Source organism: Rhinoderma darwinii, chromosome 1 (assembly GCF_050947455.1).
Source record: "Rhinoderma darwinii isolate aRhiDar2 chromosome 1, aRhiDar2.hap1, whole genome shotgun sequence".
NCBI classification, from domain to species: domain Eukaryota; kingdom Metazoa; phylum Chordata; class Amphibia; order Anura; family Rhinodermatidae; genus Rhinoderma; species Rhinoderma darwinii.
The window spans coordinates 586829575-586836192 of record NC_134687.1 but is presented as its reverse complement, the minus strand read 5'-3'; positions in this window follow the sequence as shown (position 1 = coordinate 586836192).

Below are 6618 nucleotides of genomic sequence, written 5' to 3'. Positions count from 1 at the left end.
TTGCTGCTCGTCGCAAACCAAAATTGAACCACATATATAGACACACACATACTGGAACATAAGTAATGTACATACATCAAGGCAGATATTTAGACAAACTGGCAAATATCTCACACACATTCTGGACACACACAGGCACATCAATACACAGACAGGAACATATACAAATACATAAAAGGTACATATATACAAGCACAAAGACACATTCACATTTTGACCCATATATACAGTATATACCCACATAGGCGCATATATACAAGCACAAAGACACATTCACATACAGGCCCATATATACACACTCAGGCACATAAATACACAGGCAGGAACATGTACAAATACATAAAAGGCATGTATATACAAGCACAAAGACACATTTACATACAGACCAATATATACCCACACAGGCACATGTATACACAGTGCAGATAATGTAGTAGATGTCACCTACAGTCCTATGTAACACCACAAACAACACACTGATAACTCTCTGAGTATAGATAATGTAGCAGATGTTACCTGCAGTCCTATGTAACACCACAGATAACACACAGTGATAACTCTCTGTACAGATAATGTAGTAGATGTTACCTGCAGTCCTATGCAACACTACAGATAACACACCGTGATAACTCTGAGTACAGATAATGTAGTAGATGTTACCTGAAGTCCTATGTAATACCACAGATAATACACATAGTGATAACTCTCTGAGTACAGATAATGTAGTGGATGTTACCTGCAGTCCTATCTAACACTACAGATAAAACACAGTCATAACTCTGAGTATAGATAATGTAGTAGATGTTACCTGCAGTCCTTTGTAACACCACAGATAAATCTTTGAGTACAGATAATGCAGTGGATGTTACCTGCAGTCCTATGTAACACCACCGATAATACACATGGTGATAACTCTCTGAGTACAAATAATGTAGTAGATTTTACCTGCAGTCCTATGTAACAGCACAGATAACACAGTCTGATAATTATACCCACACAGTTACACATAAAAACACACACACACACACACACACACACACACACACACACACACACACACACACACACACTCTAACACAGAGTCATATATACACATGCAGACACTTATATTGACACACAAGCACATATATACACACACACATACTGGAACATATACATACATATAAGCACAGAGACTTATACACACAGACACATATACACGCACAGACACATAAACACACTGACACATATACACACACACACACACACACACACACACACACACACACACACACACACACACACACACACACACACACACACACACAGGCACTTACTACCTCTCCTTGCTCACAGGTTCCTTGCAGGGACAGGCTGTGGGCGGAGCTTCCTCTTTTCTGGCTCTGCTCTTATTTCCTCCGTGTGTGTAACTAAAAACAGAGGACAGAACAGAGGCAGGGCCCAGTGTCTTCCCCTACATTCTGGGAGGGTACAGCGCCATGTGCACTTGCATAGGTCGCACACTCCTAAGGCCGGCCCTGATTGGAAGTACCAGCCCAATTTTCTAACAATCTAATAAAAGTTAGATTTTAATTATTTATTTCGGTAGGAAGCAGAAGGGTTTCTTTTGCCCTCTGGGCAATTAGTTACTAAATATATCACAATGGCGCACGTTGCACGATAAATTTGGTGTAGCTTTGCAATTATGTTAGACATTTTTTCTTACGCTTTTCATGACTGACATACTTAACACCAGTTGCTGTAGCAGCCGCTATGGCTGCTACAGCGGTAGCTACACCACATTCAATAGTGTCTGCGTCCTTTGGATGCAGATACTATTGAACAACATGACAGAGCAGGGAGGTATCCCCCTGCTCTGCCATAGGCTACTTAGTGGCGTAGCTCTAGGGGTCTCAACGGTTGCAATTGCGACCGGGTCCCTAAACCAGCGGGGCCCGCAGGGCCCCCAGAGCCACAAAGCGCTCATCGCGCTGGTCCCACTTCCTGAATGCTGGAGCAAGGAGCTGATAGCTCCGTGCTCCATAATTCACTCTGCCGTTAGCGGCTCGGCGCAGGCAGGCGCGATGTAGTGATGTCATCGTCTGTCTGCCCTGAGTCACTCACAGCACAGACCGGAGGAGAAGGATCCTCTATCCGTCATGGGAACGGGGATAGGTAAGTAAATAAATTGTGTTATTATTTTTCTATTAGGCACTATGGGGCATTATACTGGGTAGGGAAGGGGGGCTGATATGGTGGCTGCTGTAGGAGCATTTTACTGTATGGGGCGGCATTATAATGTACGGGGGCATTATACTGTGGGGGCAACTATGGGGGCATTATACTGTGGGGACAGCTATGGGGGCATTATACTGTGGGGACAGCTATGGGGGGAATTATATTGTATGGGGGCATTATGCTGTGGGGACAGCTATGGGGGGCATTATACAGTATGGGGGCATTATACTGTGGGAACAGCTATGGGGATATTATACTGTAGGGACAGCTATGGGGGCATTATACTGTGGGGACAGCTATGGGGCATTATACTGTGGGAACAGCTATGGGGATATTATACTGTAGGGACAGCTATGGGGGCATTATACTGTGGGGACAGCTATGGGGCATTATACTGTGGGGACAGCTATGGGGGCATTATACTGTATGGGGGAATTATACTGTGGGGACAGCTATGGATGGCATTATACTGTAGGAGCAGCTATGGGGGCATTATATTGTGGGGGCAACTTTGGGGGCATTATACTGTGTGGGAGCAGCTATGGGGGGCATTATACTGTGGGGGGAATCTATGGGGGGCATTATACTGTATGGGGGCATTATACTGTGGGGACAGCTATGGGGGCATTATACTGTGTGGTGGCAGCTATGAGAAGCATTATACTGTGTGGGGGAAGCTATGGAGAGCATTAACTGAGTGGGGACAGTATGGGGGGCATTATTCTGTGTGGAGGCAGCTATGGGGGCATTATACTGTGGGGGCAGCTATGGGGGTATCATGCTGCTTGGGGGAATTTGGGCATTTTACTGCATGGAGCATATGTGTGGGCATTATACTGTATGGGGCATCTGTGTGGGCATTGTACTGTATGGGGCATCTGTGTGGGCACTATACTGTATGGGGCATCTGTGTGGGAATTATACTGTATGGGGCATCTGTGTGGGCATTATACTGCATGGGGCATTATACTATATGGGGCATTATACTGTATGATTTCAGCTATGGGGGCATTATACTGTGTGGGCTGAACCGGGTGTGTATGAGCAGGGATTGGTTGGGATTAGACGCGTGGATTAAAAGAAAAAAATTTGCGGCTGTGCGCCACATCGATTGTCTCTCTTTGCGATACTTCAAAGTATATCACAGTCTACAGGGAGGGCTGTATAGCACTGTATGGGGAGGCTGTATAGCACTGTCTGCAGGGGGGGGGCCTGTATAGCACTGTCTACAGGGGGGCTGTACAGCACTGCCTAAAGGGGGGGGGGGCTGTATAGCACTGTCTACAGGGTGGCTGTATAGAACTGTCTACAGGGGGGTCTGTATAAAATTGTCTACAGGGGGGGCTGTATATTACTGTCTAAAGGAGGGGGCTGTATGGCACTATTTACAGGGGGGAACTATCTACAAGGCCAGGCTGTGTGTGGCACCCAGGGGAGGGGGGCCCAGTCAAAAGTTTGCTATGGGGCCCAGTGTTTCCTAGCTACGCCCCTGCTTAACACTAGTATATTGCGTATGCCATTAATAAGTCTGGCGCATTTAGCGACTCCTCTAAACCACACCACTTTTCTAGATATTTTCAAAACTAAAAAGGTGCAAAAAGTGTCTAAAACACATAATACATTTGGTGCACAACATGTATGCCAGGTTTTTTTGGGCTCATTTTGTGCCAGGATTCTGGTGCATTTCTCAGCTTAATGCCAGTAAATGGAAACAATATTTCTTACATCCAGAGTCTGTGTACCTGGACTCTCGCTTGTACTAAGCTGTGTACTAAGCTGTGATCAGGACTAGTTTTCAGCCTTGGGCTTAAAATATGAATGGTTCAATTCACTGTCAGCAAAGCAGAGATCTTGAAAATGGCACGTGGATGTTAGGAGTTGTAGTTTTGAAACAATTGTGACCACTGTTTTAGAACTATCGCTGTAGCATGAAAATGTTCCAGCCCTCCCCTTTCCATGTCTCATATATGCACATCCTGATAGAGCACATCTATGCTGCACATAGTAACGCAATGAACACATATCCTGGGGTGTATATCTACAGGACCGTCTAGCTTACAATAGGCATGTGCCTACAGGTGGTTTTGTGTTCAAGGAGTTATCTGGTTTAGAAAACCAATTATCAATACCCTGTTAGGGAATTAAAAGTTAATAGAGATGGGTTTCCTGTTCAGTATCTCATCTGTTAGCCAGAACTTTTACAAAGAGCGCCTCTCACTTGGAGGACCCAACATGTTTGTACATTATATAGACCATCTATTCATAGTAATGAGCACAATGTAATAGTTCATTTCTCCTATGGTGGCGCTGCAGAGAAAGGGATCACTTGCTGCGGCATTTCCCAACTGAGTACAGTTGATCAATGAGGGCCTCAGCAGTGGAACACCCTGTGATTATCTTATCATTTTGGAACCATACTAACAAAGAGATTATCCTAAACGAAAACCCCTTTAATGGGCAGCTGCTGTACTATTATTGCAACAAGTTCATATTTAGAATAAAAAATGTATATCTGGATTCTTGTGTCTAAGTCATTTCACTCAAGTATAGAAACTTCTGTTATATAGTTCTACAATTTGTAGATTGTGGGTTTTGTCCCTTTTCCTCTTCTTTATATATATCTACCTTTTCTTGGTATATTTGAAACATTATTATATGCTATCATACAAGTGTTGACTTGTCAAAGTTTTCTAAATTTTTATAACATTTTAGAGTTTCTGTTGTTTCAAAAGAAGATGTACAATCCTTGATCATTTTATTTGATTAATTGAAGTACCTCTTGTAGCCTGTAGGTGTCAATGTTACTTCTTTTGTTAACATTAAAGGGGTTTTCCAGTCCCTAAAAATTAATGGCCTATCCTCAGGATAGGCCATTAATAGCTGATCGCTCGGGGCCTGACTCCCGGGACCCCCGTCGATCAACTGTTTTGAAGGGGGTTCAGCGCTCGTACGAGAAGCCTTCTTCTCCCATTGAAGTGAATGGGAGAAGGCTGCAATACTGTGAATCGCCACTACATGTGTGTTGCTGATTCACAGTGAGCAAGTAGAAATAAAGGGGAAGCAGCGCCCATACGAGCGCTGCACCCCCTTCAAAACAGGTTATCGGCCCCCGAGCGACCAGCCATTGATGACCTATCCTGAGGATAGGCCATCAATTTTATGGACTGGAAAAACCATTTAATATTCAGTTAAGGAGCTTAAACGCACAATTTAAAATGTTTTATATTCCATTTGTTTGTCTCTACAGCAGGCTGACACATTAGGAGGGATGTAGTTCTGTAGCTGAGGAGACAGAGGGAGATTGACACTATATGTTGTATGAAAAAGTAGATTCACATGTGAGATGTTAACATTGAAGATATATAAATTTAGATGCATGTATTAACACATTTTCGAACTGAATTAATTTCCAACCAAAGTCTATCCTAAAGATGTGGATGAAACTGACAAATAAAACATAAGCTTTAGGCCTGATTCACACGAACGTGTTAAACGTCCGTGGGACGGCCGTTGAAACAGCGGCCGTCCCACGGACTTATGTAATTCAATGCCGTTGTTTCAACGGACCGTGTGAAGGGTCCGTGCGAAAATAGGACATGTCCTATATTTTCACATATCACGCATCCCTCCATGGAGTCTCATCTATGGGGGATGCGTGACATCGCCTCCCGCAGCGCTGAGCACGGATGCACCTCGGACGTGAAAAACGGCAGTTTTTCATGTCCGAGATACGCAACGCTTGTGTGAATCAGGCCTTAGAGTAGAACTGTTTAACTATACAAATATATTTTACTTGCATGGATTATATTTTTAGGTTGGTGGCTAGTTATTCTTTAGTTGCAGTCGTTTTTATTGAAACATTTTTTTCAATATCAAAAGAAACCGAGGTACAAAATACAACAAACTGTAACAAACAGCATAGTCACCTACTCAATGTCATGACAAGTATGTAGAGAAATATAAAAGAGAGAAAACAAAACACACAAAAATATTATAAGATCCAATCCCTCTACAACTCCTCCTCTAGCTAGTTGTCCTTTAAACTTTTTCAAAACAACAGAAGTAACCATGACACCTAGAGGTCATAAGAAGGTATTACTCAACATCTTAGTAATTGTCGTAAGTGTATACTCACAAAGTACTGCAAAAAATCGAGATAACCAATAAAGCTAGCGCTATTAAAAAAACCTCTCAGCAGATTCATGCTGCCCTAACCACGGACCGCATGAAATAGCGACAGCTGCACTGACTACAATGAACTCTGTTTTACATACAATGTTTTTCAAAGAAAACATAGTTTTGAAAGTGTCGGGTACAGTGAAAAGTGTCTAATGGGCGGCTGTCCTTACCTGCTTTTCCCCTGCCCTCCCGGTTAAGATTGATTTACAGGTCTCTCCCTAT